The following is a 25,808-nucleotide window of genomic DNA, read 5'->3' as shown; positions in this document are numbered from 1 at the left end:
CTTGTTGCAGAAATACATTGACACAATATCAGATACCCAAAGGGGAATATCAAAAACAGTAAAAAAAAAAAAAAAGACAAAAATCCCCAGATATAAACCGAGAAGGGTAGGTAGCACTGCAAACAAAAAAGCCACAACCTTTAAGGGAAATATTTAAGGGAAATAATTAAATATAAATGTGAGGCCTTAGTGCAATAGTGAAAGCTAAGGTGCGCTGATTACCAGTGCTCCTGGCTTACCATTTTGAAGCAGGGCTCTTTCTCAAGCCATGATGTGCAGTGCACCATCATAGTGCACAACTAATAGTGAATATAAATAGTAAAGTGCAAGTGCAACAAATAAATATATATCACATCTGCAAGTTTAGAATGCAGTGCTATCAACAATTTAAGGTTAGGACTAAAAACCAGCGAAAATTATAAAACTTATCTGCAGTGGCTGCCAGAACAGTTCATATCCAACATTCTCAAAATCTCAGAGTGATTCCTCTATTTTCCAGACAAGGCATAAACGCCAAGTTAGTAGCTCAACTGGTCCAGTTTCCAGCCAGAATACCGTTCTTCAGGAGCTTTAAACAAGAAGAAACCTTTCATGAGGGGCAAGCCACAGGAACTCTTTGTGCCATATCTATAAAATGGAAAGATTTATTGCAGTACAAAGAGGGTATTTTAAGAAATTTCAGGATGTGTGGAAACCATTAGCAAAATTTTGTAAGGATTAGTTGAAAATGTTTCCCTTTAATGTATTAATTAATTTGGGTAGGGTGAGGGATATTTTTTTAATATGTTTTTTTATATGATTATGGAATATATGGTAGGGAGGGGTGGGAAGGGGGAGGGATAAAAATTTATGTACAAATGATAGAATGTTAAATGATATATTTATTGTTAATGTGACTGAATATATATATACATTTAATGTAATTTGAAAATGAATAAAGAATAAAAAAAAAAAAAAAGGTTTGTAGAACGCCGCCAGTGAGATAAAATGGAAGAGACGCAAGGCAATTTAAAACAGCTGAGAATTGCGTCATCTTAAACAAACTTTATCAACAACGTACACACAAGCACAAGTGATTACAGCAAAGTGCTCCATTCAATGGTATTGTTCAGTCCAGCAGGGCTAACAGAAATACATTGAACAAAGCAGTGCAATATAAAAAGCAAGAATTCTATATAGCCACAAAAATCACTGAATAATCAATCCACAATTAAAAAAAATAAATGATAATTTCATAAAAGTCTGGCAACCAGAGATTGAGCAGTCAGCACTTATATATTATGCATTCCTATTGAGAAGGTTGTATTCCCAAGCTAAACCTAATGGAAATTACACAGTTAAGGATTTGGATCAATATTAGGGGTGCTAAAGCACCCTCAGAGCAGACTCCTATGTTTCCAGGGTCTGTAGGCTTTGATTTGGCATTCAAAAAAGCTATCAAATGAGCATGCAAATTGATTACACATTTATGAGGAAAATTTAACCAGAACAAGCCTCCAAATAGAATTGTCCAAAAATGTATAAGGTGTGTAGTTACTAATCAAATGGAGGAGACAGATTTAGTAGGAAACTCTCCCACATATAAAACCTTGATTCACAGGTGGCTAACTGTTTTTGTTTTTTGCCTTCCTGGCCTCTGATATGCATTAGGGAATAGTCCGTCTAACCTAAGCCTTAGCTTTATAACACAGTAGTTACACGGACTGTATGCCATACTACTCTAGCTGATATACTAAAGAGTGATGCAGGAGTATATAGGTGACAAAAAGTCACTCAAGCAACTGCCATGTTGGTTGTATGAAGCAATAGAGAATCCTCTGCAGTCCATATGAGATACTGAAGTGAGTCTATCAGTGTATTTCTTTCAGCAAGGTGACCTGGACTGTATCCCATTCCATGGTGGTCAAGAAACTTCCCCTAGGCTGAAGGAGAAATATTATTATCTAAATCAGTGGAGGGGCATAATCAAAAGGGATGTCTAAGTCCGTTTACGTCCATCTCGCAAGTCGTTCAAAGTAAAAAACAGCTTAAGACACATTTTCGAAAGATACATCCAACTTTTTTTTCGTTTTGAAAATCGTCTAAATATACGTCCTGCCGAACTGATCGTCCAAGCCCCTAAATCGTCCATCTTTATACCACATTTTCGTCCAACTTTCCGTCCAAGTCTAAAATGCCTAGAACAAGCCCTGTTGGACTTGGGAGGGGTCTGCAAAATGATGGACTGCACACCCAGACATGCCACCTAAATAGTGGGGTATCTTAAAGGGTACTGCTGTGAACTTCACAAAAAGGGTGCCTCCCTACAGCTCCCTTATAGGTTACGGTGAGCCCCCCAAACCACCTCTAGAATCCCCTAGACCCACTTATCTACCACCCCAATAGCCCTTATGGCTGCAGGAGCCACTTATATGCCAGTACAAAAGGGTTTTGGGGGTGTATAGGGGAGTGTACATGTTTCAATATCAATGCAGTGATTACAGGGGCTTATGGGCATGGGTCCTCCTCTCCATGAGTCCCTAACCCACCCCCAAGATGACTTAAGCTGCCTCTGGGCTGGATGACTAGGCTTTCCTATGCCAGGCGGCCAGGTGATGATGGTCTGGAGGATGAATTTTGAAGTTATGATTAAAATTTTTATGGGGGTGGGGGTGGGGGGTTGGTGATCACTGGGGTAGTGTGTGTGGGTCTGTTTTATATGTTTGCAGTACTTATCTGGTGACTTTAGGTGTTTTTCAACCTTTTTACACCCATGGACTGGCAGAAATAAAATAATTATTTTGTGAACCAGCACACTATTAGGACTAAAATTTAAAACCCCCGTTTCCGCCCCATCTCCGCGAGATTGGTCACCTCAGTAACTATAGAAAAATAGACAAATATAGTGCAAAATTTAGACAGCAGATATAAATTCTCAAAACTGACATGTTTTGATCACTAAATTGAAAATAAAATCATTTTTCCTACCTTTGCTGTCTGGTGATTTCATGAGTCTCTGGTTGCATTTCCTTCTGTCTGTGTATCCTTTCATTTCTTTCTTTCTGCACTCAGGCCCAACAATTGTCCCTTTCTAATCCCTCCCTCTTTTCTTCCCATGTCTTTAGTGCCCCCAGTGCCTTCTTCCCAAGTCCTTAGTGCCCCTTCCTATGTCTTTAGTGCCCCCAGTGCCTCCTTCCCATGCCTTTAGTGCCCCCAGTGCCTCCTTCCCATGTCCTTAGTGCCTCCAGTGCCTCATTCCCATGTCCTTAGTGCCCCCGTACCTCCTTCCCATGTCCTTAGTGCCCCTTCCTGTCTTTAGTGCCCCCAGTGCATCCTTACCATGTCTTTAGTGCCCCCAGTGCCTCCTTCCTATGTCCCTCTCACTGCCTTCCACACTTTGTCCCACCCCCACCTCCGAAGCCAGCTTGTCTGCCTGTCCACCTCTCTCCCTCCCTCCCTGGCCAAAGCCAGCCTGCTTGCCAGACTACCTCCTTCCCTTCTTGCCTGCAAAAAAAAAAAAGCCTTCCTCCTTCCTTTCCCCTGCTCTTACTGCCCTGCTGCTGCTGCTAAACCCGACAGGAAATCTTCTTTCCGACGTCAATTCTGACGTCGGAGAGGACGTTCTGGGCCAGCCAGGCAGCAATTGGCTGGCCCAGAACGTCCTCTCCAACGTCAGAATTGACATCGGAAAGAAGATTTCCTGTCGGGTTTAGCAGGAGCAGCAATCTTGCCGGCCCTCCGCAGACCGGCAGAAATTTCTTGCGGACTGGTATCGGTCCATGGACCAGCGGTTGAAGAACAATGGTCTAAGTCACAACGTCCAAGTTCCGTCTAGGCTCTGTTGTAAAACTTTCGGTTATACATGCTGTACGACTAAGTCTAAGCCCGCCCACGTCCCACCCAACTCCCGCCCTCAACACGCCTCCCAAAACGCCCCGTTTAGCTTTGGTCATTCAGCGGCACTATGAAGGCTTAGGTCGTTTAGAAATACGTCCAAAACCCATTTTTATTATCGACACTTGGACGTTTTTGAGAAATGTTCGTCCAAGTGCCAACTTAGGCCGGTTTTTGGATGTTTTTCTCTTTCGATTATGAGCCCCATAGAGTTTTTGAGGAATCACTAACATCTAGTGGAACCTTCATTGAAATAACTCCATAAAAGACTCAGAGCCATTTCTGTTTTTTTATTTTCTCATGTTTACAAAAAATATTTCCATGAACGCCAGTAGAAAACCTCTTCATGCTTCCTCTGTGCTAGCAGGGGCATCTCCTCCTTTGATGTTTCTTGTGTAAATCACCTGGACCCAGTGCTTGGATACTAGTTTAATTAGCCCTTTGTTAAGCAGCTCCTGAAAAGCAGCTCTGGCTAGAGAACCCCTGATTTTCAGCCTCTCTGAGACCATCAACAGGTGTTATGAGCTTGTAGTTTGGAACTTCTTTACACAGTTTGTCATATGTAGCTTTGCCAAAGAGAATCAGGTTGTTTAGTTTGTCCATCTTTTCCCATGGACCACTTCTTTTTTGCTTTTCCACCGGATTTGTTCACAGGGTCTTTGTCCTTCTTGGCGGACTTGCCTGCATCTTTCTTCTTCTTGTCATCTATGGGTGGCATGGTGCAACCACCGCCTCTCCTGCAAGATGTCGGCCAGACAGGAAGAGCCCCTTTGCCTGTACCTAGTAAACCCCCAGAGCCTTTGAGTCTTATTGCAGCTGTCACCTAACTATATGTTGGATTGTATTGAACTGCACTGCTCTGCTACCCAGTAATAGGCATCTTCCTAAGAATGGAAAGTTGGACTTTATCTAATCCAAAAGGTAATAGTATTTACATTCAAAGACCTTCCACCTCATATTCAGTGGTATTTAGCCAGTCAGGAACAGCTGGCTAACCACTGATATTCAGCGGAAGATAGCTGGCTGTTTCCTGCAGAATATCCCAGTCACTGGCTATATTGTATGACATAGCTGATCAGTGTCAATATTCATTGGCTAACCAGTTAAGTCTAGCGGCCAGATAGACTCACATAAAAAAGAGGTCTTTTTTTTTTTCTTTTGTAATTTTTTATTAATTTTCAAATCAAATACAAAAGTACAAAGAACATATAATCAATTAATACAATAATCAGCACTTACATCCAAACAAATCTATATATATATAAAATCGGAGGTATGTATGTGTGTATGTATGTGTGTGTGTGTATGTGCCGCGATCACGCAAAAACGGCTTAACCGATTTGAACGAAACTTGGTATGCAGATCCCTCACTACCTGGGGTGATATGTTCTGGGGGTCTCGCGGCCCACCTGCACACGTGGGCGGAGCTACAAACAGAACATCAGATTTCACCCATTCATGTCAATGGAAAAAATGTAAAAAGCTGCCATTCTCACAGTAATTCAAAAACGGCTTGCCCGATTTGAACGAACCTTGGTATGCAGATCCCTCACTACCTGGGGTGATATGTTCTGGGGGTCTCGCGGCCCACCTGCACACGTGGGCGGAGCTACAAACAGAAAATCAGATTTCACCCATTCATGTCAATGGAAAAAATGTAAAAAGCTACCATTCTCACAGTAATTCCAACTACCTGGGGTGATATGTTCTGGGGGTCTCGCGGCCCACCTGCACACGTGGGTGGAGCTACAAAGAGAACATCAGATTTCACCCATTCATGTCAATGGAAAAAAAGTAAAAAGCTGTCATTCTCACAGTAATTCAAAAACGGCTTGACCGATTTGAACGAAACTTGGTATGCAGATCCCTCACTACCTGGGGTGATATGTTCTGGGGGTCTCGCGGCCCACCTGCACACGTGGGCGGAGCTACAAAGAGAACATCAGATTTCACCCATTCATGTCAATGGAAAAAAAGTAAAAAGCTGTCATTCTCACAGTAATTCAAAAACGGCTTGACCGATTTGAACGAACCTTGGTATGCAGATCCCTCACTACCTGGACTGATATGTTCTGGGGGTCTCGCGGCCCACCTGCACACGTGGGCGGAGCTACAAACAGAATATCAGATTTCACCCATTGATGTCAATGGAAAAATGTAAAAAGCTGCCATTCTCACAGTAATTCCAACTACCTGGGGTGATATGTTCTGGGGGTCTCGCGGCCCACCTGCACACGTGGGCGGAGCTACAAACAGAACATCAGATTTCACCCATTCATGTCAATGGAAAAACAGTAAAAAGCTGCCATTCTCACAGTAATTCAAAAATGGCTTGACCGATTTTAACGAAACTTGGAATGCAGATCCCTCACTACCTGGGGTGATATGTTCTGGGGGTCTCGCGGCCCACCTGCACACGTGGGCGGAGCTACAAACAGAATATCAGATTTCACCCATTCATGTCAATGGAAAAAAAGTAAAAAGCTGCCATTCTCACAGTAATTCAAAAACGGCTTGACTGATTTGAACGAAACTTGGTATGCAGATCCCTCACTACCTGGGGTGATATGTTCTGGGGGTCTCGCGGCCCACCTGCACATGTGGGCGGAGCTACAAACAGAATATCAGATTTCACCCATTCATGTCAATGGAAAAAATGTAAACAGCTGCCATTCTCACAGTAAATCAAAAACGGCTTGACCGATTTGAACGAAACTTGGTATGCAGATCCCTCACTACCTGGGGTGATATGTTCTGGGGGTCTCTTCACCCAAGAATTTATATGTTCTTCCTACTGGAGGTGAAACTAAAAATGTTGTTTATAATCAAGTTTTGTGTTAGTTGTATTGTATTCATTTTGTCAAATATTTCACATTATAATTTGAATATTGTACTTTTTATAAAGCTGTAAAAAAATAATTTCATTCACCCACTATAAAGTATCTTTATTTGAATCCATTTACAATGTTATTGCTATAATTAAATACCCTTGCAACGCCGGGACATCAGCTAGTAATAATATAAAGTACATTCCCTCCCCCATCCCTCCCACCCTCCCTGTATGTGTGTGAAGATCAATTAGGAATCAAAGACTTATTTGTTCAATCAGTTTTTACAAATTCCGCTAATGGATCCCAAGTCTTATCTGTGGCCACTATGACTTTTACTAAGGTATGCTAGCATTTTTAGTGCATGCTACGTTGCCTTGCACGCTAACCCCACGCTACATGCCAAAAAACAACGCCAGCCCAATGGAGGTGTTAGCATCTAGCGCGTGCTAAAACTGCTAGCACAGCTTAGTAAAAGGAGCCCTTAGATGGCCAGCTGATGAATATTGGCTTGGCCAGCTATGTTAAACATAAATGGAAATAGCCTTGAAATTCAGTGCTGGTGGTCAGATACAGCCCTGGCTTGGATTTCTGGGTTTACTGCTGACTGCAGGAGGTAACCGAGCTGCATCCTTGTAAATAAATAGTGTTGCCACTTATTTCCCCCTGGTATCGTATCTGCCTCTGCTATATTATTAGTTGCCTGAAAAGTCTTGCTTTAAGTAAAGTTAGTTCAGAAAAAAACCTTGTAGTTGCTTGACTTACTGAGATAATGGAGAACATAGAGAAAGAGAAGAGCCGCTTACAGCCTCCCAGAGGCTTCTGGTTCCTGACCTGGTTCTAGCCAATAAATATTATTTAGTGGGGCAGAGAACAAACCCCCCCCCCCACACACACACACACATGTATAAACGCATACATCATTACAGTCACAAAAGTAAAAACTGGCTTGTTATTTTGTAGGTAGTGTGAACAATATCAGAAAATACCTAAATATTACAATTCCTAAACTGAGATTAAGGATTACAAAGAGGATGTTTCAATACCTTTCCCTATCCAAGCACAGCATTCATGGTCAGTTTATGGAGCCAAAAATATCTACAGAAACATCCAACTCAAGGGCTAAATCTTGACCTGAATTTTTTTTCTTGACAGAAGATGGTAAACAAACTTTCACAACAGATGGACCTGATTGCTCAGGTATTTTAAGAAAATTCCAGCATATATTTACAAAATATAGAAAGAGGAGTTACAGCAGGCAACTTTGGAAAATTTATCAACAGCAATGTTCAGTGCCAATCTACATTCTCCAAAATTTCAATTTTACAATGCAAATTCATTTTATTATTAAATATATTATCCATAATCAAATTTCCACACTTTTCTTCAAAGCTGTTTCTACTACTTCCATCCATTGTAGGACATTTTCTATTGTACTGTAATCCTTTGGAATATGGTCCCTAGTCTGCCATTATCTTGCTCCTCATTTCTCAGTAGGCTTTTTATTAACCTGCTCAATTACCACTGTCTTTCCTTTACTTATAAAGACATTTGCGGATTTAACTCCACATGTTTTAGTTTGTATTAGTTCATGTTTTGCTGCACTTTTGTAATTTTTATATCTTTCCTTTATATTTTTATTTGATTATAATATTTTCTCTCACATTTAGACTCATTTCCTCACTATCCTCCCCCCACCCCCCCCCCCCTTTTTTTTTTTTTTTTTTTTTACTAAGCCATGGCAGAGGTTTCTATCTCAGCCTGGAGTGCTTAATGATCCGACACTTATAGAATTCCCATAAGCGTTAGAGCATTTAGCAACCCGGACCATGGTAGAAAACTCTACCACAGCTTAATAATAATAATAATAATAACAGTTTATATACCGCAATACCGTTAAGTTCTATGCAGTTTACAGAAGATTAGTGGGGTACAAGTTGAGTTGACGTACAAGTTGAGTTAACTTAAGGGATGTGGGAACAATGGGGAGAAAGGGCAAGAGAGGGGAAGGAGGGAAGTGGGTCAGCTGTCTAGGTATTTCAGGAATAGGTGAGTTTTGAGGCGTTTCCTGAATACCTCATAAGTGGTGGGCAATAGGAGTTGTTCTAGGTCTTTACCCCATAGGGCAGCCTGATGTGAGAGAATATGCTCATGGTGTTTTATTAGTTTGCATCCTCTAACCGGGGGAGAAACGAAGTGCGAGTGGGAGCTTCTCTTGTGTTTGTTGGCTGAGAAGGAGAATAGGTCAGTGATGTATTTAGGGGATAGACCGTAGAAAACTTTAAAACAGAGGCAGGCAAACTTAAACTTTACACGAGCTTCCATCGGCAGCCAGTGTAGCTGTTTGAAGTATGGCGTCACGTGATCGAACTTCTTTAGACCGAAGATTAGTCTGACCGCAGTGTTTTGCATTAGTTGTAATCGTCGCATATTCTTTTGGGGGATTGCTAAGTAGGCGATGTTACAGTAGTCGAGTTGACTTAATACGAGGGATTGTACCAAGATTCTGAAGGCAGAGTTAACAAAGTATGCTTTAATGGATTTAAGTTTCCAGAGGGTGAAAGAAGACCTATATGTATATATTCATGTCACTTCATTCCATGGTGTTTCTCTTGGTATCAAATATGGTAAAATTTGGAAAAGATAACTAGTCTTGTATTTTGGAGGAAGCATTTGGGGCTTCTTTTACAACACTTCAGTAGCGACTGCTGCTGTGGTAATCGCTCCAATGTCCATAGGGATTTAATGGGTGTTGGAGCATTTGCCGGGCAGCAGCCAATACCGTGGCTTTGTAAAAGGGGAGTGATAAGGAGATTAAACAATTATATGCATATAAATCACATTACTGTATATTAGTTAGACACATGAATCAAATACAAACCTGATAAAATGATGGCTTTGGCACAGTTTATTTAACTCTACTTGAAAATCCTCAGGCTACTATAAATCATTAGAAAAAGATTAGTCAGTCATAAAAAGGAAATCTTTAGATATACTGTATACTAGATTCACAGGTATTGCATTCAGATGGAGTTTTAGGCACAGTCATATGGTCAGGCATAGGAGCCAGCTCTGTGCATGCTGCGGGTGCTTGAGTACCCCAAATATTGAACAAATTCCTTGACTGTATCTGAGGAGAGGCAATTGCCATTGAGTTTAGCACCCCCAATAATTTTAAAAAGTTGGCTCCTATGTGGTCAGGCATTATTATTATTATATTTAAAAAAAAAAAAAAAGCTATCAGACAGACTTTCAGAAAAGTATAAATAAAGTTTTACATTGGTTATAGTCTGGAATCTATTATAGATTTCTACTGACAGTTTTTTTAATTTTATATATCTGCACTCCGGTAGCCTCCCCCTCCTTGGAGAGGGAGCCTCTGTGGTAGCTCTCCACTGAGGTTCCAGTTAACAGCCCCAGGGCAGGATTAATTTGTCGAGGGCCCTTAAGCACACAAGTCCACTGGGCCCCATGCTCCCCACCCCCTACCCTACCCAAACCCTCCCCCCATGCCCTGCTCACCTGCCCTGCCCCCATTTATTTACCCATTTTCTTATTTACCTCTTTATTTCCACTTTATTTCTTTTATTTTAAATTCAAAACAAACAGCAAAGATTATCATACCAGTGATAGTGTACAGTTTTTCTTCTATGCAACCTCCAAACATCTCTGAACAAATCCCCCCTTCCTTCCTAGAGGAAGAGATCTTCAACTGGCAGGGCTTTGGGAAGCCCACCAATTTATATTTTGCATTTGGGTAGGAGGCAAGGGGCATGGCAGGAAGAAAATTTAGTGCCCATCATTTTATTGGACTAATACATTTCTCAATTAGCTTTCAGAGGTTAAAACCTCTTTCTTCAGGTCAGTAAACCATACTGCTGTTACAGTATCCTTGTCTTGCCCTGAGGAAAGGAGTTATGGTCTCTGAATTAGTAAAAAAAAAAAAAAAAAAAAAGTGTTAAAATTAGTCCAATAAACAGAATAAAGCAAAAATAAATAAATAAATAAAACAAATAGAAATTTGTTTCTACCTTTGTTGTCTGGTTTCTGCTTTTCTCATCTTCTCATCATTCTCTTCCTTTCATCTACTGTCTGCCCTCTCTCTACCTCTTCCATATGCTCTTTTAACCACCCGTCTTTAGTTTGTAACACAGGTGGAAGATAACTGCTGGTTTTAAATCCACTGTTCATAAATACTTCTTTTCAAGCTTCCAGAAACCCACCACCACGGGGGATTTCATCTGTATATATCTGGAAGTTCTCATCTTAATCAAAGCTTTTCTTGTGCAAGGTAATATGGGACTGTGATAAGGAAGCACATGTGCTGGAGGGAAGAGCTTAGGAACAACACAGTCTCATATGAACAAAATACTTTTTTAATTTGCCTCACACTTTAAAGAAAGTTAGCTTGCCTTACCTCAGCCAAGCACTTACAGACATCAGTCCTTTTCCCACAGCTCTGAACTCAGCTGATGTCTAATCAGAAGTTTTCCTCTCTCTCAGGGATCTCTCTGAACAGATCCCAGGCATATAGTCTCCTCCCTGTGACTGAGGGTTTTTACACAAAAAATATTTGTTTATTTTGTTATATATTTGAATGAAAAATTTCAATTAAATTCTATTGATAGATCTACATCTGTTTCTTTTACTTACTTAAATCATCCCAGATTATACTTTTATGGGATGAGGTAATATCAAATGATAACCTGGTCTTCTGCTAAGGGTGCATATAGATAAGGATACATTTAGATAAATAACCCTCGGATAACATGACTCAATAGAAAGCCAGAACATTTTCATTTTACAGGTACAGTATGTTTTTATTTGGCTTTTTTTTCTCATTCTTATCCTGATGGTTGATGCACGTGCCTTCTTATTGGCTAAAGAAAAACCACAAAATGTCATGTGGCCAGAGAAGTAAATGCTCTGACGCTCATATGAATTCTATGAGCTTTGGAGCATGTACCTCGCTGGCCAGTGGTAGAAACCTCTACCGCAGCTTTGTAAAAGCCAGTGTGTGTTTGCTTACGACTATAACCCCCCTTTTACAAAACCATAGCATGTTTTTTAGCACTGGCTGGGGCGGTAACAGCTCCAATGCTCATAGGAATTCTATGAGCATCAGAGCTATTGCCATGGCCAGTGTTTAAAAACTGCACTACGGTTTTGTAAAAGGGGGGGGGGGGTATATTATTACTTCCCCTAATATAACTACTGGAGAGGTTGACTGTATATAATCTTCACAGCTTGGGATGCACCGGAGAGGGGCCTGAGACTCTGATTGGCCCAAGTTGTTTAAGGATCCTCCCAAAGGAGTTAGTTTGGGGAGCCCTTCCCACCTGAATTTCGGGTTTCTGTATTTTCTGAATCCCTTCCTTTTCTTCCAGCTGCTTTAAAGTTCTGTTTCCTGCTTTTAGCAGAGGCTTGTTTTTAGTTTGTTGTGGCCTCAAAGCTTGACTTTTAACCATGGCAGGTGCCTACCTGCCACAATAGATTTAAAAAAAAAACCCGGGGGGGGGGGGGAGGGGAGCAAAAGTTCCACACCAACAAGGATGCAAAAAAAACACAGTGGAATAAAAACCAAACAGTACCCAGATTAATACAGGAATGTAAAAAGTCTCAAAATACACAAAATGAATAATAAAACATTTATTGAAAATCAAAAAGATTACTTGGCAGCTGTACTTGATTGTAGACAGTGTGCGCTCTAAAATAAGAACCCAACATGGGCTGTGTTTCAGCAATCTTAGCCTTCTTCAGGAGTCCATATACAGTACCACGAAAACACATCAGTTTCTAGGAACTGTGTGATCTCTGGGTTATGTAGTGTCTCATTATCCATGGAAAACTATAGGGAAATAACTTGTGAAGCAGGATACTATCCCAGATTCAAGTGGGAACCCAGTTGGTGTGTTCGGTGGGTGATTATATAGCGGTGCATGTCCATTGGCTGGCAGGGCCTGAGAAGTGCTTGGCAAGAACCACAAGGAACTATTTGGTAAATCCAGGGCTAACAATTGATTGTATTTTTCATACATGACCCTGCTTTTCAGCCCCTACTGGCATATGGAAATGAGGTCTGACAATAAGTCTGCATATGGCCTCGCATCCCTTCATATCCCTCATGAGTCACCCCTGGTTAAGCTCTGAATGAGCATTAGGCATAATGCTAAATTTTTGTTTGACAATTCCAATTTCTCTTTTAATGTAAGAACCAAGTACTATCTCTGGTCTCAGTTATGCAAAATTTTGAGGTTTGCTCAGGAGAAAGTTTATAAGATGGAAACGCAGTATCATTTTTGTAACATAGGAAAAATGTTTTGTGCTGAATATTTTAACATACTTAATCATTTATGCTTGTCAGCAATTTTGGCAGATGTGAAGCGCTAGTGCTGATGTGGAAGCAACAGTTCATTTTCATTGGCATTTTTGAGTCACGGATTAAACATTTCTATTTCAAGCTATGATCTGAACATAATGTGCTAGATATGCATTCTGCCATGGGCATGTTTCTGAACCACATGCATTGCAATGTGGGCTGAATTCCAACTTTGGAGCTGGCTGTGCATCTGACTTTATTTAGCAGGAAAGCCTAAATCAGCCAATCTTCATGACTAAGTCAAGCTTTTGTGATGAATAAAATGTTATGTGGCTAATAAGCCAGTGGATAACCTATTTTAAATGGGTCCTCTGTGTTTTTAGAAATAGGAAAAATGAAGCTGTGGAAAAAGGACTCCAATACGACTAGTGTAAGCTTCATATCAGGGCTGGGAGAACGGTATAGAAAAATTGAATTGAATAAATAAAAAAAATTATCTCAGGGCCAAGAGGCCAGAAGGCAAGATCCCTTTTCACAAAGTTTAAATATATTGAATATATTGAAGATAGTGATTTTTGTGCAGTTTTTTTGACAGACCACTGACTGTGCTATGCTTCATTACAGGACTGGTATGTACTGAGACGAGGAGCGAATTGGTTATCTGAAGTCTCTTTTTTCTCCACTGGTTTTTTTTTTTTTTTAAAATAAGCTTATATAGTGGTCTTTTGATCATAGTTGTCCTTTGCTACTATATTTTTGTTTGTATTGCTAATTAAATAAAGCAGACCACTTCAACACACTATTAAAACAAATTTAAACATGGTCAAAAAATCCTTGTTTCTGGTTAAATGTTTTTCAATCTTTTTTTTTTTTTTTTCTTTTTTATGTGTTGCTTTTCCCATTTACCAAAAATCTTCATGCTAACCACTTCTTGCTTCATGCTTTCCAACAAAAATGCATTTTTTGTTATTCAGTTGTCCTCAAAATATCTTATGCAGCAAGTTTTTACAATGATATCATTTTAAATTTGGGGCAACAACAGGTCTTAACACTGGTTAATGTCTTGCTTACCAGTTTACTGCTTACGTTTGACTCATTATTGGTTAGCTATTATTAAAATGCTTCAAGTACAGAGTGTTTATTTTTCTTTTTTATGTACCTATGTAAATGTTTGTTCCTCCAAGGCCTACTCTGTGCAAACTCAGCCCAACCAACAGGTTATGATAATTGGCACCAATGAATCATGTGAATCTTCCTATAGTGGATTTAGGCACTCAGCAGTCCCATTACTGATCAGCACAGTTTAAATAGTTTATTCACTTCATGTTGTGTCAATATCAACTATAGCTTAAGTCACACAAACATTCTGCGCATGCTTTTCATTTTGTAGGCTAGTCAGAGAGAGTGCCATTCTTCTTTTCTCTTCCTGTTATGCTTCCTCCACATTTGCTAGTCTCTGATGTAAGGAAGTTGCAAACACTGAGATCCAAATGATTGATCTATTATAGTCCTTCCTCAGTCAGCAAAGCAGAAACTGCCAGGCCAGATTGTTAACGGACATTAAAAAAAAATGTTTGGTTATCTTTACTTTCAATTGTGTCCACAGATAGAGGCCGTAATGCTTGCAAGAGTCTAACCACTGATGTGCTGCTGCTGAAAATATGAGCTACAAGACAGGTGACCAGTTTGCACATCCTTTGGCCAGCTGGGTCATTTTCTGTAGATTTAGCTTCTCTATTGTTTATCCTTGAAACTAGCCCAGTTACATCATTCCTTATGATAAAAACAGATGTTCCTTTTAACAATGAAGGATGTTTTGGAGAACAGACACTGCTGCTACTTGTTTGGCATCTTCTGTAGAAGGAACAAATCAAGCTGTGCGTGATTTGTTTTTAGGGATTACCGTGTCCAACAAATGAAAACTAGAGCAACGTTTTCAGATCCTTGAATGTGGGCTAACTTCAAAAGTGTCCACATTCATGCCAAATCTATGAGTACCTTTAACTCATGGGCTTTGCCCTGATTTTCAAAGGGAAAATTATCTACCAACTTTCTTTCAGAAAGTTGTCAAGAGCACATACTTGTACCTGCTTTTTGAATGTATATGCATACATTTGATAATGCAATTTATGGACCTGATTGTAAAACACATTTTTAGTCTTCTGGCATAGATATTCTATGTGTTTGAAGCTTATTTTATAAATAGAACTAGGCCTCTATGGGGGAAATTCTAGAAATGATGCCCTTATGACTTTACTTTTTGACTATGCCTTTGCAGCCCCCATGGAGAGTGGACATTCCTAGTGTAGGCCTGTATTTGAACACTTCTGGTTTTCATTTTTTTTTCTCCTCCCTACTTGTTATTTCTTTTTCTCCACTATTTTTTTTTCCTATATGATTGAAATGGAGTTCTTTCCCTTGTCTTGAATTTTAATTGTATATTAATTTGCTGGCATGTCACGAAAAGCTACAGAAAAAAGAGGACGGATTGAGACATCCGGGTTTTACTTCCATTGCTCTTAATAGAAGTATCAGTCCGCCTTACTTCTATTGCTTTCAATAGAATTAAGACCTGGATGTCTCAATCCGTCCTCCTTTTTCTAGAGTCATATGGTAACCCTAGGCATGGCTAATGCCAGAAGTGGCATTAGGCGACCTAAAGCGCCTACATAGGTGCGATTCACAACAAAGATATGTGCCGGAAATGTAGGCCCAGAAAACCCTGGCCTATGTTTCCGGCACCTATCGCAGAGGCACAATTTTCTATAGGGCACTCTCACGTGACTGACACGTGATTGGTGGCTGATTTTTAGGCGGCCACCAATATCAGTGCCCTATAGAGAATTTGGGCCTATGTACCTTGCTAAAATAGGCACCCACATGCAATCCCAATAGTGAACAAATACCTGCAAACATTTGCACCTGCTCCAACAAATGTTCTCATATATTTAATCACCTTGAACTCAAACCATGCAGTGTACCAGTGTCACAAATGAACATCCAGACACAAAATTCTCAATCAAACGAATAGCCAGGAGCCTCGGTGCTAAACACCCCAACATGGAACAAAAATTTCCAAGTTTATTCTATACTTGATATACCATCTTTCAAAGCATACCTAGATGGTTTAAAATATTAGTTTAAAAAGCCAGTCAAAGAAAAAAGAAAGAAGAAAAATATTTTGATCATTAAAATAAGAGAGGGGTAGACAAGACTCAGATACTTACTGACACACAGGGAAACTGGTGAGGGCCGGAGGATAAAAAATACATTGTGATGAAAAAAAAAAGAAAAAAGAGGTAGAAGGTAAAGGGAAGAACAATCATCAGTGGCGTACCTAGCATATGTGACACCTGGGGCCCATCATTTTTTGACACCCCCCCCCATCTGTATGAAAAACATGATTTTTTTTTAACAATCCACACGTCACACATGAATACCTAGGAAAAGGCAGCATCAACAAACCCATTGTAAAACTAAACAAGCCAGACTAGTACAGATCAATTCTACACAGTCAATCCTAACAGAAAACCATGTCAGAACACACAGAACACAGAAAACACCTTCGCCTAGTATATGCTAAGGAAGCTATGGAAGCTATGGAACCACGGGGTGCAAGGGGAGGTCCACCGATGGATCAAAAACTGGCTGGCGGCCAGGAAACAGAGGGTTGGAGTAAAGGGCCATTACTCAGACTGGCAATGGGTCATGAGCGGAGTTCTGCAGGGGTCGATGCTGGGACCGCTCCTGTTCAATATATTTATTAACGACCTGGAGGCAGGAACAAAATGTGAGGTTATTAAATTTGCGGATGACACCAAACTATACAGCAAGGTTGAAAACACGGAGGACTGCAAAGATCTCCAAAAAGATCTGACAGCACTGGAAGAGTGGGCCAAAAAGTGGCAAATGAGCTTCAACATAGGGAAATGCAAGGTCATGCATGTAGGGAAAAAGAACCCGATGTTCACTTACAAAATGGGGGGATCACCGCTAGGGGTGAGTAACCTTGAAAGAGACCTGGGAGTCATGGTAGACACATCATTGAAGGCGTCGGCGCAGTGCGCCACAGCCTCAAGGAAGGCAAACAAAATGTTGGGCATCATTAAAAAGGGTATCACGTCCAGGACGAAGGAAGTCATCCTGCCACTGTACCGTGCAATGGTGCGCCCGCACCTGGAGTACTGTGTCCAGTACTGGTCGCCGTACCTCAAGAAGGACATGGCGGTACTTGAGAGAGTCCAGAGAAGAGCAACTAAGCTAATAAAGGGTATGGAGGACCTCTCATATACTGACAGACTGAAGAAGCTGGGGCTTTTCTCCCTGGAAAAGCGGAGACTTAGAGGGGACATGATAGAAACCTTCAAGATCATGAAGGGCATAGAAAGAGTAGACAGGGACAGATTTTTTAAATTATGGGGAACCACAAGTACAAGGGGGCACTCAGAGAAATTGAAAGGGGGAAGGTTTAGAACAAATGCCAGGAAGTTCTTTTTCACCCAGAGGGTGGTGGATACATGGAACGCGCTACCGGAGCTCCCTCTTGCCCCGATCGTGTTGGGAGTCGGGGAGTCGGCGGTCCTTCGGGGTGGGGGTGCAGGTGCGTGCGAGCGGTCCTGCTTGGGGTGAATCGGACGTCGGGGGGGGGGGAACTATGTAAAAAAAATACACAGCAGAAGCTGCCAGTTCCTGGCATAAAGTGTAGGCATAAAAATCGCAACAGAATCTGCTATCTGTACCCAGCCAGGCATTTATTGACTGACTTTTTCATTCTAACGCAGATTTCCAATAAACTACATCTTTTACTGCCAATATTGATCCCAAAATGTCCAGGAAAAGAAAAGTTGACGGTGAAGGCAGACAATTTAATGACAAATGGGAAAATGAATACATGTTTGTGCTTAGTGAGGGCAAACCAGTGTGTATATTGTGTTATGAGACAGTGTCGGTGATGAAAGAGTACAATATAAGTCATCATTTTGACACCAAACATAATGTTAAGTATGGCAAATATACTTTGGAAGAAAAGCATAAAATTGTTAAAGAACTAAAAGGCAAACTACAATCACAGCAGCAAATGTTTACAAAGGCTACAGCGAAAAATGATGCTGCAGTGAAAGCAAGCTTTATAGTGGCTGAAGAAATTGCCCGTACTTCAAGGTGTTTTTCAGAGGGTGCCTTTTTGAAGCAATGCATGCTAAAAGTGTGTGAGAAAGTATGCCCAGACCAGATACAGAGTTTTCAAACTGTCAGTTTGTCAAGAAACACCATTGCAGACAGAGTTCAAGAACTCTCAGGAAATCTATCATCACAGCTGGCCGAACAGGCATGCAGTTATCTCGCTTTTTCACTTGCTATCGATGAAAGCACAGACAACACTGATACAGCGCAGCTGTCCATCTTTATACGTGCTACGAAGACCGACCTCTCTGTCACTGAGGAACTTTTGGATGTAGCTGCCATGCATGGGACGACGACTGGTAGAGATATATTTGAGGCTGTGGAGAAATCTATAAATAATTTTAAATTACCCTGGGAAAAGTTGGTGGGGCTAACTACCGATGGCGCACCTTCAATGTGCGGAGAAAAGAAAGGCTTGGTTGGACTAATGAAGGAAAGAATGCAAAAAAGTCACTGCCACACACCCTTGATTACTTATCATTGCATTATCCACCAAGAGGCTATATGTGGAAAAGTTCTGGACATGAATGACATAATGACCACAGTCATTAAAACTATTAACTTTATAAGGGCACGTGGCCTGAATCATCGCCAGTTCCAGCAGTTTTTACAGGAGGTGGGTGCAGAGCATGGAGACGTGCCATACCACACAGAAGTAAGATGGCTGAGCAAGAGCGCAGTCCTCAAAATATTTTTTGAGCTCAGAGAACAAATTGCTCTTTTCATGGAAAGTAAAGGAAAGCCCTTGCCTGAACTGTCGGATCCCGCCTGGCTATGTGATTTTGCTATGATGTGTGACATATGCGAGCATCTCGCCCAACTGAATCTGAAGCTGCAGAGACGCAAACAAGTCATCACGAAGATGTCTGACATGATCACAGCATTCCAGCGTAAACTTCAACTATGGAAGTCCCAACTGGAACAGGACAATCTTGCCCACTTTCCCGTTTGTTTGAGTATCTCAACCACTATTTCTGGTACTTTTCCTTGCAGTTGGCTGGCTACCAAAGTTAGCCGTTTACTAAGTGAATTTGAGCGGCGCTTCTCTGACTTTAGAACACAGCACTCAGGCTTTGACATCTTTGCCAATCCTTTTACAGTTGATGTCAACAATGTGCCCCATCACCTTCAGATGGAGATAATCGAGCTTCAGTCTGACAGTAGCCTGAAATCAAGGTTTCAGGATGTTGAAATTGAAGACTTCTACCCTCTACTGCCCCCTGACTCAATGCCAGAGCTCCGACTTCATGCTGCCTGTATTCTATCCATGTTCGGGAGCACCTATCTTTGTGAACAGATGTTTTCAATAATGAATCTGAACAAAAACAAGCACAGATCACGCATTACTGATGACAACCTCCATGCTGTTTTGCGGATTGCTACAGCCCAAGAAATAAAACCGAACATTGACTCATTGATACGGGGAAAACGGTGTCAGACATCTAGCCAGAAAACAAAACAATGAGCATTTTAGGTACATTCCAATATTACTGTTTTGCTTGATACCAATATTACTGTTTTGCTTGATAGCATGTGAGTTGGTTAACAGCACTGTTAAGGAAAAGATTGTTCCACTCATTTTAAATTCACATTTCTGGTTAACATTGTCAGTTTATGACTGTTCAGTAAACCATTCGGCCCGCGATTTAGGCTGGATTTTAGATTTTGGCCCCTTCTCTGATTGAGTTCGACACCCCTGGATTAGAGGATTAGAGGCAGTTACAAAATTAGTCAGGGACACAGTTCAGGCAATTAGGCCTGATGGGCCGCCGCGGGTGCGTACCGCTGGACAAGATGGACCTTTGGTCTGCCTCAGCGGGGGCAACTTCTTATGTTCTTATGTTCTTATATAATCACAAACTAACCCCTCCCCCTTTTACAAACTGTAGTGTGTTTTTTAGCCACGGTGGTAACAGCTCAGATGCCAATGCTAAAAAACGCTCTACAGTTTTGTAAATGGGGAGATAGAATAAAAATACGTAGACAAAGGTTAAACAAGCACCAAGAAGCTGGACTCTGCATACAATGCAACACCACAGAAACAGCGATGCATCTCACCTGAAGCAAAAAATTAATAAATAAATAGAATTTTTTTCTACCTTGTCTTCTCTGGTTTCTGCTTCCCTCATCTTTTTGTCACTCTCTTCCTTTCATCCACTGTTTAACCTCTCTCTGCCCCTTCTATATGGCATCTTCTCTCTTTCTATTCCCGTTCTAGAAACTTTATGCATCCCCCCTTCCATTTCTCCCTTCACCCCATTAGTCTGGCATCCATCTTCTTCCCTTCCCTCCTCCAATGGTCTGGCATCTCTCCTCTCCTCTTCTTCCCTTCCCTCTCCAACACCCACATGGTCTGGCATTTCACTCTCTCCTCTTCTTCTCCCCACTTCCATCAGCATCTGCCCCCTTTCTCTCCCTCCAACCCAATTCCATGCAGTTTCCTTCCCCCTTATGTCTTTTTCCCTGCAATTCCATCAGCATCTGTCCCTTTCTCTCCCTCCACCACGCTTCCATACCACCCTGACCCCCTTTCTCACCCTTCACCATGATTCCATACCAACCTGACTCCCTTTCTCACCATCCACACCCTTCCATACCACCCTGACCCCCTTTCTCACCCTTCACCATGATTCCATAACACCCTGACCCCCTTTCTCACCCTCCACACCCTTCCATAACACTCTGACCCCCTTTCTCACCCTTCACCATGATTCCATGCCACCCTGACCCCTCTTTATCACCCTCCACACCCTTCCATAACACCCTGACCCCCTTTCTCACCCTTCACCATGTTTCCATACCACCCTGACCCCCTTTCTCACCTTCCATACCCTTCCATAACACCCTGACCCCCTTTCTCACCTTCACCATGATTCCATGACACCCTGACCCCTCTTTCTCACCCTCCACACCCTTCCATAACACCCTGACCTCCTTTCTCTCCCTTCACCACCCTACTATGCTCCTTTCTTTCTCCATTCCAAATCAGCAAGGTCCCGCGATGACTGCTTCTGCTCCGGATGGAAGAGGTAAGTGACGTCGGAAGGGGCTGGGCCGGCAGATGCAGGAAGTTGCGGTAAGATCCCGTGATGACTGCGGCTGCCAGTCCACCCCCCTCACCCCCACCCCGACGTCACTTACCTCTTCCGGAACAGAGGCGGTAGATGGCGCAGTCATCGCGGGACCTTCGTTCACTTCAGCGTGGCTGCTGACTCTGCTCTGTTATAAGTTTGGCAGCCGCGCTGAGGTGCCATTTGGAGCAGCGCGAGAGGTTCTGGAGTCGGCCGACTGTGCACCCCCTTGGAGTGTGCACCTGGGGCGGAGCGCCCCCCTTTCCCCCTTGGTACGCCACTGACAATCAGGAGGAGGTCACTTCAGAGAAGCGGTTCTTATTGTTTACTAGTGCGGATCTTCTTAGCTAAGTAAGCACTTGTTTCATCAGAGGTAGAAATTCACAAAATTTTGGACTATAACACAGTATGCCTGTTTGTACTTTTTTGCACAAGGGGATGGGTGAGAGGGGAGGAAAGATGCTGCACATGTGGGGGAGAGAAAGGAAATAGGAAGAATTGGGGTGGAGGAGATGAAGGGAGAAGTGATCATTGTACATTAAAAAAAGAAGACCTACCATGAAAATAAGACTTAGTGCCTCTTCTATTAAACTACGCTAGCAGTTTCTAGCACAGGGAGCTGCGCTGAATGGCCCACACTGCTCCTGACGCTCATAGAGTTCCTATGAGCGTTGGGAGTAGCAAAGGCCATTCAGCGCGGCTCTCTGCACTAAAAACTGCTAGCGCAGTTTAATAGAAGAGGGGGCTAGTGCCTTTTTAGGGCCCAAAATTAATATGACAGTATCTTATTTTCAGGGAAACACAGTATTTTTTTTTGCCTATAGAACTGAAATGGAGTTTTTCCCCCTTGTCGTGAATTTTAATTGTACATTAATTTGCTGACATGTCACAAAAGGCAGTTTATCAAAACCAACAAACATAAACATAAAGGGCCTGATTCAAACCCCCCCCCTCCTCCCAAATGTGAAAGTGTTTTTTAGCACTGGCCGGCACTCTGAATGATCTTTACTGCTCACGACGCTCATAGGAGCAGCACAGAGCATTAAGCGTGCCATCCTGCAATAAAAACTGCTTTCATGGTTTTATAAATGGGGGGAGGTAAATATGATGCCTAGAAAATTGGTGCTGATCAAAACACTGCACAACATAATTCTATCAACAGCATGGACTTTTATAGAATCATGCTTAGTGGCTCTTATTTATTCATTTATTTTTTTAGTCTGTCCTCCCAAAGAAACTCAGTACAGGTTACAAATAAGGTACTCATGCATTTTCCCTATTTATCCTGGTGAGCTCACAGTCTATCTAATGTACTTAGGGCAGTGGAGGATTAAGTGACTTGCCCAGGGTCAAAAAGAACAGCACTGGATTTGAACCCACAACCTTAAGGTGCTCAGTCTGTAGTTCTAACTAGAGAATGACATGGGGGAAAATTCTGTCCCCATCACTGCCCTGTCCCCGGACAACCATCCTCTTCACCGCCCCGTCCCCGCCGTCCCCTTCACCGCCCCGTCCCCGTCTCTGCTGTCCCCTTCACCGCCCCATCACCATCCCCGCTGTCCCTTTCACCACACCGTCCCCGTCTTCAGCGTCTTCTCCTCTCCATCCCCCCACCCCCAGCACCCTTCACACGGTCCAGCAGCTCCCTCCTGCTGGCCAGCCATGCATTTCCCTCCCTCCCTCCTTTTCCCTTACCTTCTCTTGTGGCAAAACTGGCAATTTGTATAAGGCTATGCGCTGTATTACAGCCAGAGCCTTGAAGTCGCGTCGGGTTGCCTGCTAGAAAAGTCTCCTCTGATGCACCAGGAAACAGGAAGTTGCATTGGAGGAGACTTTTCCAGCAGGCAACGCGATACAACTTCAAGGCTCCGGCTGTAACACAGCGCATAGCCTTATAGAAATCGCCAGTTTCAACAAGAGAACATAAGGGAAAAGAAGGGAGGGAGGGAGATGCATGGCCGGCCGACGAGAGAGAGGGGGCTGCCGGATCGAACACTCGTTCACCGTGCTTGCTAACCATTCACCGTTCCATGGGGCGGTGAATGGCCTTGTCCCCGATTTTGCGGTGACCTTTTTTTTTGGTCACTGTTTTGGCGGGTTACCCGCGGCTAGCTGCGAGTAACAACCACCATGTCATTCTCTAGTTCTAACCACTACGCCACAAATGTACATTAGGTGGCATCCAGTATAGGTGCACTAGTGGTGAAGAGCTTTTTGTGCACACAGTCTTGTGCACCTTGTATAAATGTGCACTGTACTTCAGCGTGGAGATGATGTCAGCATGCTATGATGTCATGTGTGAGGGGGATGCAGGCAGCCAAATTTCAATGCTGGGGACACTTTGCTGCCAGCAAGGCTGTTTCTTCGCAAAAAGAGGAGGTACTTTGTCCTTCTAGCCAGTTCTTAATCCACAATTGAACATTGTCTCCTATCCCATGACTCTAATTTTCTCAGGAGCCTCTCATGAGGAACTTTGTCAAAAAGCCTTCTGGAAATCTAGATACACTGCATCAACCAGCTCGCCTTTATCTACATGTTTATTCACACCTTCAAAGAAGTCAAGCAAATTAGAGAGGAAAGACCTCCCTAGCTGAACCCATGCTGATTCTGTCTCATTAAATTGTTTGTCTGCATGTTCCATAATTTTATTTTTTGGAATTGTTTCCACTATTTTGCCCGGCACCGATGTCAGGCTTATGAATCTGTAATTTCCCAAATCTCCCCAAATCGGCATAACATTGGCCACCCTCCAATCTTTAGGAACTACAGACAATTTTAGCAACAGATTACAGATCACTAACAACAGATCAGCAATTTCATGTTTGAGTTCTTTCAGTATACATGAAATACACTTTGCCATTATAAAAAATGTTATCCTTCTCGAAATCAAAAGTAAGTAAAAGTTGTTATAAAAGGATTAAGGTGGACAGGATTAAGGGGAGTGTGTGGCGCAATGGTTAAAATCTACAGCCTCAGCACCCTGGGGTTGTAGGTTCAAACTTACGCTGTTCCTTGTGACCTTGGGCAAGTCACTTAATCCCCCCATTGCCCCAGGTACATTAGATAGATTGTGAGTTCACCGGGACAGACAGGGAAAAATGCTCAAGTACTTGAATAAACTCATTTAAACTGTTCTGAGCTCTCCTGGAAGAATGGTATAGAAAATTTAATAAATAAAACAGCCTGTAAGACAGAAACTTCTATGTCTAGTGTTGACAAACATTTATGCAAAACCAAGAGATTAGACCCCATGTAATAATTTCTTTGCAACATTTCCTGGATGAAAGCATAAAACTGAGTCACTGTCCCATGGAGTGTATCATACAGCCTATTCCATGCCAAATATCCTTCAAAGAAATAACTTTGTCTCCAAGATCCTCACTCAAAGAACTCATCTCCTGAGATACAATTACATTTGCTGCAGCAGAATGGAAAATTTTATCCAAAGTAGGAGGTGAAATAGCAGACAAATCTGGACAAACAGCTAATAATGTGGTTGGATTGGAAGACGTTTTATGCACAGAGGCACTAATAGATGCCCTTTTAGAAAATCTTTGAGAAAGGGGATCCACCAGCTGATTCAATCCCAATATTGAAAACAATTTAAATGTTCAGGTGAGACTGCGGACTGTTTAAATCGCTTTTCCAGAGCTTACTGGGCATTTTAAGCAGCACTTAACCAGACAGTGCCACTGGAAATGTCTGATTAGCACTCAAGCTGAAACCAGCTTTTTTTGGAGGCATTCCAAGGGCAGAGTCAGCACCTAGCTGGTTATGTGCCTATTTTCAGCACAACCAGTTAAGAGGTCCACATAAATAGGACCACATAAGCCCCCTCTTTTACTAAGCCGCGGTAGAGGTTTCTACCACGGCCTGAGGTTCTATAAGCGCGTACACTGCTCTCTGAGCGTCAGAGCAACATCGGAGCATTTAGCGCTCTGTGCCTGGGTGGATAGCTCTACCATGGCTTAGTTAAAGGGGAGGGGGATGCAGGCCTATCTTTATGCAATTCATCATAACCAATTAATTGCTCAATATTGTACTTAACCGACTGTTTTCACCAGCTCTGCCTGAGCCCAGGCATTGAATTTCCAGGTATAATGATGGCAGTGGTGAGCGAAATGCTGATCGCAGCTGGCTGAATATTGGGCTCAGGAACCTGGATTCTGTAACCGGTGCTGTTGTCAGCGGCCACTTTAAAAACGGCCACCAATTACTTGTCAATCATGTGATGGTGCCAGGTATAGAATCGCCCCTCCGGCAAAGGTAGGTACTGGAAATGTAGACCAGGGTTTTCCTGGCCTACATTTCTAGCACCTACCTATGATGTGAATCGCACCTCCATAGGTGCTTTAGGCCGCCTAACATCATGTCTGGCATTTGCCATGCCCAAAGTGGCATCAGACGACCTACAGAGGTACAATTCTAGTGCTGATTTTCTAGGTGCCAGTAGGCGCCTGGAAACTCAGTTAAAAATGTTAACTACAGTTAAACATAGATTTGTATACTCTATATACAGAAAGCTTTATTTTGTTT

At 42.2% G+C, this 25,808-nt stretch overlaps 1 pseudogene; it reads right to left on the bottom strand.

Annotated features, from left to right (window-relative positions):
• Positions 1-4,217: 4,217 nt before the first annotated feature.
• On the bottom strand, positions 4,218-4,591 carry LOC117360645 (annotated as a pseudogene).
• Positions 4,592-25,808: the final 21,217 nt, after the last annotated feature.

Source organism: Geotrypetes seraphini, chromosome 5, assembly GCF_902459505.1.
Source record: "Geotrypetes seraphini chromosome 5, aGeoSer1.1, whole genome shotgun sequence".
NCBI classification, from domain to species: domain Eukaryota; kingdom Metazoa; phylum Chordata; class Amphibia; order Gymnophiona; family Dermophiidae; genus Geotrypetes; species Geotrypetes seraphini.
Note: the sequence above shows the minus strand (reverse complement) of the source record. Positions and strands in the feature narration are given on the sequence as shown.